Source organism: Natator depressus, chromosome 9, assembly GCF_965152275.1.
Source record: "Natator depressus isolate rNatDep1 chromosome 9, rNatDep2.hap1, whole genome shotgun sequence".
NCBI classification, from domain to species: Eukaryota; Metazoa; Chordata; order Testudines; family Cheloniidae; genus Natator; species Natator depressus.
This window is the reverse complement of record NC_134242.1, coordinates 98,673,219-98,685,533: the sequence shown is the minus strand read 5'-3', so window position 1 is coordinate 98,685,533 and position 12,315 is coordinate 98,673,219. Positions and strand designations below refer to the sequence as shown.

The following is a 12,315-nucleotide window of genomic DNA, read 5'->3' as shown; positions in this document are numbered from 1 at the left end:
ATTTTCCGTGCTTCCTCGCTCTTTGTATCTGCACCCAACCAACGGCAGAGCCTGCCTGGCTGGGCAAACCGAGTTTGTGTTTCAATGGAGTAATGCAGCTGAAGGCCCTGTCAAGATGCAGGCTAGCGTATTTGAAGCCACGTTGTTCCCTAGGGGGATTCCTAGGCTCTAATATGGTGGCCACCATCTTGGACGACACACCGAGGCCCTCCTGAGCTAAAAGCGGGAGCTGCTAGAGCAGAAGAGTCAAGGCTCTGTAGTTGGGGGCTGTAACAATTCACCCCCTTGGCTTGGCACAGAGAGGGACCTGGAACGCACACAGACTACTGGGTTACAGTCACATGGCTTCAGACGTGCTGCTTTGGATTCAGTGCGGCTCTCAGGAGTGTTAAGCTAACTTGACTGAGAAACACACATCCTGTCTGTCCAGACATATCCCTTGAGACCACCTCCCTGCTGCCTCCCACATGTTACCTCTCGCCCTGTGTCTGTGAGCATGATGCTCACACTCCCTCTAGCTGGCCAAACACGCTAACCCGGGAGGTACTAATACAGGATGCCTGTGTGCTGACCTTCCCCTTGCGAGCTTCAGCACGTGGCCTCCAGGTGAAGGTGAGGAGAGACGTGTGAACCCAAAGCAGTCCTATCGACCCTGCTGTAATAAGGGGACACAGGCCCTTGTATTTTTCATCAGAGCTTAAAATTATCCTCTGTCAGTGTCTGTTAGCCAGGAGCAATTTGCTCAGAATTGTGCAAAAGGACAGTGACCAGAGACTGCTTCATCTTCTCCTATGGAGAAGCTCCAGATTTCTGCTGCTGACCTAGTTTGGCACTATCCCCATAGGCAGCCCTGATTCCTCACGTGGCAAAGAGAGATCAGCACTGAATTTCTTTGCCACCAATGGAGTCACTGAGGTAGAAAATTGCTGAGCTTTATGGTTTGCTTTGCTCTGCTTGATGGAGGCTTTGGTGTGGGACCAGACTCTTTAATGGGAAGATGCTTCACCTCATAATCTGTACAGAATGAGTGTTGTAACCAGGTTGGGAAACGTTACTCCATGGAGCAATGTGTGTAAGCTTGTAAATTTAATGCAGCCCAGTGTCAACACCTGCCATATCTCTGACTGTGACCCACCTCTCTCTTTCAGTGGGACTGTCTTGATTTTCCCTGAAAGAAGATAGTGATTTTGTTGCCGAGGTAGCCAAGCTCCTTTGTGCTACAGTGTCGGCTGACTCTGTAGAGTCGGCTTCTAATTGTATAATCGCTTTAATGCAATTGCTTCTCCTCTTCTGTCACAATTCTGTTGGTGCCATCTGCAGATGTAATAGCAAGGGGCGGAAACATTTACACCGGGAGGTGTCTGTGGTCTGCAGTTTAACAGAGCTCAGCAACAAAACAAAGACTTTTGAAATCTTCTTTCAGGGCTTAAAAAGCTTCGTCTCCAGCCCTGTTAGATCAGCACTCTTTGATACATGCCGGAGAGCAAAGATATATTTTTGATGTCTGTCTTGCCAACCTACCAGTTTGCAGTTATAATTTGCATCAGGTACATAAAAATACTTCTCTCTAACTGGGTGACAACTTGTAACCGAGGAATTCAGGTTCTCCTGGATCATAGCTGTGCTGTGGGCTAACAGTCAAGTTTGTTTACAAAGACTTGACCTGCATCTTTCAGTTTCACTTTGAAGGCATTGCTCTAAATCATCTTATGGCTTGTGGCAGCCAGTTGGGTTGTGTTTTGGTGATAAGTAAAACTAATGTGATGTGTCTCTGCCATGTAACCCCGTGGAGTTATTCAGCAGTATGGGTTCCTGGGCCAATGCAGGCTGCAGCTGATACAGGGAGGACTGGATGGAGAGTGATTTGATGCCCTTGAAAATTATGTGGTGCTATCCTTCACTGAAAAAATGTAAACTGACTTCAGACATTGTGATTTTGTGTCTATTTCATGCATGTGAGTGGCAGCTTCCATTCAGGCTTTAGGTGATTGAGAGCCTTGAGAGAAAACTAGAAAGCCCTAACCCCCTCTCCGACCTCCCTGCCTGGCTTGGCATTGCAGAGTCTGCTGGTTAAGGGATCACACTTCTCACATCTTTGAAAAAAAGGAATGTAAAACACCCTTGGCTCTTGGTACTGAAAGGCCCCGCCTGGCAAACCCTTGTATTTTGCACTTGTCGGTGGTAGGGTGACCAGACAGCAAGTGTGAAAACCTGGGATGGGTGTGGGGGGTAATAGGAGCCTATATAAGAGAGAAACCCAAAAATCGGGACTGTCCCTGTAAAATCGGGACATCTGGTCACCCTAGTCGGTGGCTGGACTAGGTGGTTAAGAGCTCAGATCCGTAGGTCTGTGAAGTTTCCCCGCATACAGCTGAAGGTCTGTTCCTGAAAGGTGCTGGGTTTCCTCAACTCTCCCTGAACCCTCCTTGCAGGCCAGAGCCTCAGGGGGAACCCTGTCATCCTGATGCTATAAATAAGAGGGTGTAAGTTACATCAGATGCTTTGTTGAACGTAATTAAAATCCGAAGAGGCCCCTTAGCGCAGAAGAGCGGAGGAAACGCTGGGTTATTTTTAGGAGCTCAATAACACCAATTGCTAGTGCTGTACAGGTGTAAAAGTCTCTTGTAAGAAGGGCTTGGGTTCACGTTTAGACCTTGAAGTCTTTATAATTCAGTTGATACCAGTTCCTTTAAAGATGCCCATGCTGGGATGTGCTCTAGAAACTCTCACTCAAAGTGAATCCCTGCAGCCCCGTTACACTGCTGCTGCAGTGTGACAGTCTCTTAAGGTGGACATGAATTACAGTCATCCCACTGCCGGAGCAGTAGAAAGGGGTCCAAGTGTGAAGGAGAATGCAGGCTCAAGACTTGAGTTTAGCAACAGAGTTACTGATTTACCTTAATTGGCACTGCAGCAAATGTTGTTGCGTGTTCAGAGCAACGTGTTAAAGGCTGGTTTGTTCAGGAAGCAGCTTGGCAAAGAGAAAGTCCGCCTCTATTTTTGTGCATGCAGGATATAAAGCTGCAAGCCAGGAAAGTGACTTTTAGGATGTTTCTGCCCATCACTAGCAAGTATTTGGCACGTTGTCTCAGTGCATTCTGTTTGACTGAAATAAGAGAGCTGTCCGGGGATGCTAACCAGCGACTACATTCAGGGCCACTTCCTGCCATCAGCGCTCAGTCCCAGCTCGGGCAGTGACGTCTGAGTAAAGGCTGAGGGCTGTTGCCATAAGTACGTGAAGTCAAATTCAGCTCCCATCCCCTCACTCTCATCACACTGCTGTGAGTGTGGAAGGCCACGACAGCCTGGGACCGCCGATGCCATGGGCTGGGGGGGGGAAGACTGGAGGGGTGGGAGGTGGGGTTGGCTTTCATCCCCACAGTGTTGCTGTGGTACCAGCGTTGCCAATCTAAGCATTCAGAGAGAATGGCTTGAAAACCGTGAGACATTAACAGCAATAAATATCAGGTTCTTTTGATTTGCTTTCTTGTTTTTGAGCTTTTGGGGGGCCCATTTTCAATCTTTTCTCTGCAATTGTGAAAGCTAGTAACTTCCTTTGGTTTTTTTTTTGTTTTGTTTTGTTTTTTTTAAACAAATGTTAACTGAGATTCTCACATAATCACATGACTCCAGGAGCAAGGGTCTTACAAAAAGCTATCACAAGACTTGTAATAAAACAAATGCAAGATCGTAACACGAGGACTAGGGGCCACCAAATGAAATTAATAGGCAGCAGGTTTAAAACAAAGAAAGGGAAGTATTTCTTCACACAACGCAGAGTCAACCTGTGGAACTCTTTGCTGGAGGACGTTGTGAAGACCAAGACTATAACAGGGTTCAAAAAAGAGCTAGATAAGTTCACGGAGGATAGGTCCATCAGTGGCTATTAGCCAGGATGGGCAGGGATGGTGTCCCTAGCCTCTGTTTGCCAGAAGGTGGGAATGGGCAACAGGGGATGGATCACTTGATGATTCCCTGTTCTGTTCATTCCCTCTGGGGCACCTTCACTGGCCACGGTCAGCAGACAGGATACTGGGCTCGATGGACCTTTGGTCTGACCCTGTCTGGCCATTCTTATGTTTTAAAACCAGAGGCATTGGAAGCACTTTGACCGGCCCCTGTGGCTTCACAGATCCCTGCCTCGCTAGGGGAGACTGCACAGGAACTACTGCTACAGTCCACACAAGCTGTTGAGCATCTGTGATGGAGCTCCTTGTCCTGCCGCGGTGCACCCGACCCGGGGCCTCGTCCTGGGAAGTCTCCGAATCAGCTCTTCCATGTGGCTGTGGTTCGTGCAGTATAACGCGGCCTGCGTAATTCTCAGAAGTTACCCGCTTGCGAGAGTGCACAGGCTCTCTGGCAAACACCTCTTGTTTTCCAAGTTGCTAGTTTGTCTGGTGGGCTCATCATGTCTGGGTCTGAAGGATTTTGCCGGCATCAGCACCCCGCCGGAGCTTGGCGGAATTCGTTGAGGGTTGTGTGCAGGGTGACGCACACATTTCCAGAGAGCGATTTTGATGGCACCGTTTCAGATGTTTGAGCTAATCCACACCGGCATTACTGCACGAAAAGAACGCTGAATGGAAAGTCAGGTGGGGGCAGTTAGACACCGGCTTCTCACAGGGCCTCTCCATTGCCAACCCAAAGCTCACCGAGGCGGCGATTCAAAGAGCGTACATGAAAAGCTGTGTGCGCTATTCACAGGGCATGGAATTCCCTGCTTGCTGACGAGCCACATGAGGCCAGGCACCACTTAAGGCAGGAAACTAGGGCTTAAACAGCATGGAGCCCCTGTGGTAGCCTCCTGCAGGGATGGGCTGGCAAGCCTGACTCAGCAGGTTGCAGAACCGGGTCCTGAGGTTGAGGGAGGGGTGTTTTTCTGTTGGCGCACATGCCAGTTCGAGGAAGCTTGAAGTGAAAGGTGGATCTTTTTTTAAAGTGCTGTAGGAAACTTAAGATCTCCTTGTTACTTATCGCATTAAAAATTAACCCCAAATTACTTCCTGATTGAGCCTTCCCCAGACGTTGGGACATCCTATGCAATGAGCATTGTTCATCCTCTCACAGCCTTATAGTCAACCTCGCTTGGCCCCAAATGTACAATTTGTGAAAACCAATTGGAGACAGAGTTTGTTTTGTTTTTAAAACCGAGTGGGAACAGCTGTGTTTAATCAAATGGAAAACCTCCGGGGGATATTGCAGCCCTTGAAAATGAAACTAACTTTAAACCAATGTGAAAAGCACTTATTTGATTTCAGTTGTCCACAGTGGGGAAAATGCAAAAAAGTAAATAAGGAGCAATAAACAATGAGATTCACGCTGGATATTTAAAATTCTTTCATTTAATAATCAGACTTGTTAGGAATAGGGAAACTCATTTTCGTTTACAATACATGATATAAGTTAACAGCAGCCCATTCATAAAGGGGAAAAAAGGCAGTATAAAGCCAGTATTTGATAGCCTTGTTTTATATACATCGTAAAGCATGTTTTGTAGGGTAACATCTTAAACATTAGTGCCACTGGAGACAGATTGGCACGACTGCCCTAGGTTACTGAATTTATTGAGTATTCTTTTTGATCAGAGCCCTAAAAGAACAAATTGAAGGATCCGTTTTCATCTTACTGGACACATGGACCTTCTCGTAACGTGAACTGGAGTTATTTGCAGGTGTTAAAAGGAAATAATATCTCCTTATATTCAAGCTGATGAGATGTTATTGATAGAAGTTAGTTAAAAATGAGTAAACAAAAACCATAAATAATGGCAATTTTATCCTTAAAATAGCATAATCAGGGGTATTTAATTTGTGAGCGCATAGAGAAACGTTAAAGAAAAATAAGTTTTCTAATATTTCCTGGTTTTATAGAGGGAATGGTGTACTAATTTTCTAGTACCACTGCTGGTAAAATCGTTTTCCACAGCACATTGCATTGTTGGAGAATATGCAAATCGTATCAAGGTATTTCAGTTTTAATCATATGATACCACTTCCTTTTTTGCGCTTAAGCAACGGGGCTGCAGCACTCTTCTTACACAAAATGGCATTTCTGCCTCTTTGGTTGCAGTTATTGGGAAGTATCCTTTGTTTGCTAAGGATATGTCTACACTATGACATTAGGTCAAATTTATAGAAGTCGGTTTTGTAGAAAGCGCTTTTATGTTTTTATACAGTTGATTGTGTGTGTCCCCACACACATGCTCTAAGTGCACGTAGTCGGCGGAGTGTGTCCACAGTACTGAGACAACTGTCGACTTCCGGAGCGTTGCACTGTGGGTAGCTATCCCACAGTTCCCGCAGTCTCCGGTGCCCATTTGAATTCTGGGTAGAAATCCCAATGCCTGATAGGGCTAAAACATTGTCGCAGGTGGTTCTGGGTACATATCGTCAGGGCCCCCCTTCCCTCCCTCCCTGCTTCCCTCCGTGAAACCAACGGCAGACAATCGTTTCGTGCCTTTTTCCCTGGGTTACCCGTGCAGAGGCCATACCACGGCAAGCATGGAGCCCGCTCAGCTCACCGTCACCCTATGTCTCCTGGGTGCTGGCAGACGCGGTACTGCATTGCTACACAGCAGCTGCTCATTGCCTTTTGGCAGCAGACAGTGCAGTATGACTGGTAGCCGTCGTCGACGTAGTCCTGGGTGCTCTTTTAGCCGACCTCGATGAGGTCGGGGCGCCTGGGCAAACATGGGAGTGGCTCAGCCAGGTCGTTTCCCTTTTAAGTTTCGTCTCATGGCGATTCAGTCCTACCAGCAGTGCACTGTCTTTTAATCTGCAGCCAGCAGAAGACGATGGCCAGCAGTCATACTGCACTGTCTTCTGCCGGGCACCCAGGAGAGGACGATGGCTAGCGGTCGTGCTGCACAGTCTGCTGCCAGCAAGATGTATAAAGATAGATGAAGTGGCTCAAAACAAGAAATAGACCAGATTTGTTTTGTATTCCTATTCTCCCTCCCTCCCTCTGTGAAGTCAATGGCCTGCTCAACCCAGTTTTGAGTTCAATCCTTGAGGTTTTGAGTTCTATCCTTGAGGGGGCCATTCTGTTTCTCGCAAAGCCACCCCCTTTGTTGATTTTAATTCCCTGTAAGCCAACCCTGTAAGCCATGTTGTCAGTCCCCCCCCCCCCCCCGCCAGAGCAATGGCAAACAATCGTTTCGCGCCCTTTTCCCTGGATTGCCCGAGCAGGAGCAGATGCCATAGCACAGCAAGCATGGAGCCCGTTCAGCTCACCCCAGCAGTTATGACCATTGTAAACACCTCGCGCATTATCGTGCAGTGTGTGCAGAACCAGCACCTGAAAAACCAGGCAAGGAGGCGACGGCAGCGCGGTGATGAGGACATGAACACGCTTTTCTCTAAAACCGCGTTCCCCCGCAATTTGGAGATCATGGTGTTAATGGGGCAGGCTCATGCCGTGGAACACCGATTCTGGGCCCGGGAAACAAGCACAGAGTGGTGGGACCGCATAGTGTTGCAGGTCTGGGATGATTCCCAGTGGCTCCGAAACTTTCACATGCGTAAGGGCACTTTCATGGAACTTTGTGACTTGCTTTCCCCTGCCCTGAAGCGCAAGAATACCAAGAGGAAAGCAGCCCTCACAGTTGAGAAGTGAGTGGCAATAGCCCTGTGGAAGCTTGCAACGCCAGACAGCTACCAGTCAGTCGGTAATCAATTTGGAGTGGGCAAATCTACTGTGGGGGGCTGCTGTGATGCAAGTAGCCAACGCAATCAAAGATCTGTTGATATCAAGGGTAGTGACCCTGGGAAATGTGCAGGTCATAGTGGATGGCTTTGCTGCAATGGGATTCCCTAACTGTGGTGGGGCCATAGATGGAACTCATATCCCTAACTTGGCACTGGAGCACCAAGCCGGTGAGTACATAAACCACAAGGGGTACTTTTCTATAGTGCTGCAAGCACTGGTGGATCACAAGGGACATTTCACCAACATCAACGTGGGATGGCCGGGAAAGTTTCATGACGCTCGTGTCTTCAGGAACACTGGTCTGTTTAAATGGCTGCAGGAAGGGATTTACTTCCTAGACCAGAAAATAAGTGTTGGGGATGTTGAAATGCCTATAGTTATCCTTGGGTACCCAGCCTACCCCTTAATGCCCTGGCTCATGAAGCCGTACACAGGCACCCTGGACAGTAGTAAGGAGTTGTTCAACTATAGGCTGAGCAAATGCAGAATGGTGGTAGAATGTGCATTTGGACGTTTAAAGGGTTGCTGGCGCAGTTTACTAACTCGCTCAGACCTCAGCGAAACCAGTATTCCCATTGTTATTGCTGCTTGCTGTGTGCTCCACAATCTCTGTGAGAGTAAGAGGGAGATGTTTATGGCGGGGTGGGAGGTTGATACAAATTGCCTGGCCGCTGAATACGCGCAGCCAGACACCAGGGCAATTAGAAGAGCACAGCAGGAAGTGCTGCGCATCAGAGAAGCTTTGAAAACCAGTTTCTTGACTGGCCAGGGTACTGTGTGACACTTGTTTGTTTCTCCTTGATGAAAACCTACCCCCTTGGTTGCCTCTAAATTCCCTGTAAGCCACCCTCCCTCCCGCCTTTGATCACAGCTTGCTTGCAAAGGAAATAAAGTCACTATCGTTTAAAAAACATGTATTTTTTTATTAATTGATTATAAAAATAGGGAGATAATTCACAAGGTAGCCCGGGTGGGGTGTGGGAGGAGGGTAGGAGGGAAGGAAAAGGCCACTTCAAAACTTGTTGAATGCCAGCCTTCTGTTGCTTGGGCTGTCCAGTGGTGTGGAGTGGTTGGGTGCCAGGAGCCTCCCCCCCCACCGCGTTCTTGGGCATCTGGGTGAGGAGGCCATGGAACTTGGGGAGGAAGGAGGGCAGTTAAGCAGGGGCTGCAGTGGCAGCCTGTGATCCTGCTCCGTTCATGAACCTCCACCCAACGCCGTTTGATCCCGCAGTAGCCCCAGCGTTGCCTCATGCCTCTTCTGATCTTCCTGCCGCCACCTCTCCTCAAGTTCATCGGCCACTGTCCTGTGCTCTGCTATTGTGTCCCTCCACACAGCTCTGTCAGTGTTGGACGACTGCATGAGCTCAGAGACCATTTCATCGCGGGTGCGTTTTTTTTCGCCGCCTTATCTGAGAGGGCCTCTGGGACGGAGGAGGGAGGCTTGAAACATTTGCAGCTGCTGGAAGAAAAAAAGGGAGTGAAGTATTTAAAAAGATACATTTTACAGAACAACGGCTATACTCTTTCACAGTGAACACCACTATTCACATTACATAGCACATGTGATTTTGGTACATGGTCGCATTTTGCATCTTTTGTATTGAGTGCCTGCGGCTTCGGTGTTAGAGATCACACACGCAGAGCCAGGCAACAGAATTCGGCTTGCAGGCAGCCATGTTAAGCCATAGTCTTTCGGCTTCTGCAACCTTCGTAACAGCAGCCCCCTGCTTTCCCATACCAAGCAAAGCACGTTGAGTTGGCCATTTTGTCCTGCAGTTTTCCTGTTAAGGTGCAGCAGCAGAAACCAAACTAACCCCCTCCCCCCATCCATTTCTCTGGGATGATCGCTTTTCCCCTCCCCCCACCGCCTGGCTGGTATTAGGGAAGATGCCTGCTAGCCAAAAGCGAACAGCTTAGCATCAATGCCTCCCCCCACCCCCACCCCCCTGCGTGGCTAACTGCGGGGAGGATTTCTTTTCAGCCACGGGCAAACAGCCCAGTAGGAACGGGCACCTCTGAATGTCCCCTTAATTAAATTCCCCTGTTTCAACCAGGTTACCATGAACAATATCACTCTCCTGAGGATAACACAGAGAGATAAAGAACAGATGTTGCGTGAATGCCAGCAAACACTGGTATCATTACATGACAAAGCCTGGCAGTGTATGGTCCCGGATTACTTGCTACTAGCATGGCGTGGTAAAGTGTCCTACCATGGAGGACGGAATAAGGCTGCTGTCCCCAGAAACTCTTCTGCAAAGGCTTTTAGAGTACCTCCAGGAGACCTTCATGGAGATGTCCCTGGAGGATTTCCGCTCCATCACCAGGCACGTTAACAGACTTTTCCAGTAGCTGTACTGGCCGCGAATGCATCTCAAGTCCTCAGGGCTACTTAATCATTAAAAAACACTTGCTTTTATAACATGTATTATATTTAAAAAGGTACACTCACCAGAGCTCCCTTCTCCGGCTTCGTTGGGTTGGGAGGGTATTTCAGTCCAGGTGATAGAAAAGATCCTGGCTGTCGGGGAGAACGGTGTGCTGCAAAATCCTCAGCCATGGCGGAGAGTATCCCATCATCGGAGTCCACGGACAGGGGTGCGATAGTGGTTGCGGGCCCCCCCTAGAATTGCATGCAGCTCAGCATAGAAGCGGAATGTCTGGGGCTCTGTCCCGGAGCGTCCGTTTGATTCTTTGGTTTTCTGGTGCACTTGTCTGAGCTCCTTAAGTTTCACGCGGCACTGCGTTGCATCGCTGATGTAGCCTCTGTCCCTCATGGCCTCGGAGATTTTTTGAAATGTTTTGGCATTTCGTCTTTTGGAACGTAGTTCTGATGGCATGGATTCCTCTCCCCATACAGCGATCAGATCCAGTACCTCCCGTTCGGTCCAGGCTGGAGCTCTTTTTCGATTCTGGGACTGCATGGTCACCTCTGTTGATGAGCTCGCCTGACCAAACAGGAAATGAGATTCAAAAGTTCCCAGGGCTTTTCTTGCACACCTGGCCAGTGCATCCGAGTTCAGAGTGCTGTCCAGAGCGGTCACAATGGTGCACTGTGGGATAGTTCCCAGAGGCCAATACCTTCAAATTGCATCCACACTAACCCTAATTCAAAATGGCGATGTTGATTTCAGTGCTAATCCCTTCGTTGGGGAGGAGTACAGAAATCGGTTTTAAGAGCCCTTTATGTCGAAAAAATGGCTTCATTGTGTGGACGGGTGCAGGGTTAATTCGGATTTAACACTGCTAAATCTGACATAAACTCGTAGTGTAGACCAGGCCTAACAGATCAGATGTATGTACTGAAACAAAACTATATTCTAAGGCGTAAAGCCAAATTCCATCATAGTGTCAGCAGGTGCAACTCCATGAGATGCCAGAGAAGGAAATCCTTGGGTGTCGCCGTGCAGAAATGAAAATGGGATCTCGGGAACCATGGAGATGGGTGCAGTATGAGAACCAAAAGAGACACCCAGCTAGGCAGCCTCTCCTCCCACCATAGAGGGATGCCAGAAACAACTGTGCAGCTGGTCAGGAGAGGAGGAGGAGGGAATTCTGGCCCAACTTCATCAGTCCTTAATCAGACAAAATTCCCCTTGACCTCAGTAGGAGTTTTGCTTGGGTAAAGGTGGCAGAAGTTGGCCTTTTGTTACTAATGTGGCTGCTGCCTTATGGACATGGGGTCAAAACCCTGCATGGACCCCAGGGCAGCGTTTGGCCTGATCACTCCCTCAGGTATAATGCTATTGGATACTTCAGTGCTGTCTCCTTAGAGCCTTGGGTGTTTGCTTTAGCTGGGTATCGTCCTGTCGTGGCATCACTCTCGTTTTTTTTAACACCCCCACCCCTAAATCTTAATATGAGCGTGTTTATTTTAAAGAACAAATAATGGCATGTAACAATGATGTTAACCCACTATTACATTTCATTAGATCGGTCTGCCAAATGGAATCAGGATACCATGGTTTACAGTGATTACATAATACGTAAAGTGACTGTGTCCTGGCAACTGCTTGTAATGACTTTGTATGGAGAGCAATGGCAGGGTTTTAATTTACAAGCAAATCCTTGAATTTCTGCAGATTAATTCTCCGTAAGAATTTGGAGAATGCCAAACCCTGCGCAAGTGGGGATTGCTGCACTAGGAAGCACAAGTAAAGATACAGCTATGTCTACCAGGAGCCTATCAATGTCCTCCTGCCACAGCATGTGTGAGATCGGGAGAGTCAAACCACAGGTGAAATGCGAGCGTTTGGGGGTGTGACGTGCCTGGCCTTGTTGAGGTCTCCACCATCCCAAGGGCTGAGTGCCTCTGGCAAGGGTGCAGCTCTTGAGGGAGTGCGGCAAATGTCAGGGTGTGCTCAGGGTCTCCTGGGATCAGGCCCAAATGGGTGTGAGGAGAGCGTTAAAGTTCCCATCCTTCAGGAGGCTCTAGCTTGTGCTGCACAAGGTGGTCCCAGGATCGTGCGAGCACAAGTTTCATTTAAAGCCGACGTTGCACCCCACTTCCATTCTGAGTCCCATCAAGTGCTCGCTGGCGGGTGCCAAGGATCTGATCTGGGACAGTCCATCTGATACGGCTGGTGTTCCTGTTTCTCAAAAGCAGTG

The 12,315-nt window shown here is 48.5% G+C and overlaps 1 protein-coding gene and 1 long non-coding RNA gene across 4 annotated transcripts in view; one reads left to right on the top strand and one right to left on the bottom strand.

Annotated features, from left to right (window-relative positions):
- DOCK11 (dedicator of cytokinesis 11) overlaps positions 1–12,315 on the top strand; it is a 127,918-nt gene that overhangs the window by 24,848 nt on the left and 90,755 nt on the right. The window lies entirely within an intron of this gene.
- Positions 8,979–11,927, bottom strand: LOC141993281 (uncharacterized). The gene is made up of 2 exons (XR_012640809.1): positions 10,160–11,927; positions 8,979–9,166 (listed from the first exon to the last, which is right to left on the bottom strand). It is a non-coding gene; the product is annotated as an uncharacterized LOC141993281 (long non-coding RNA).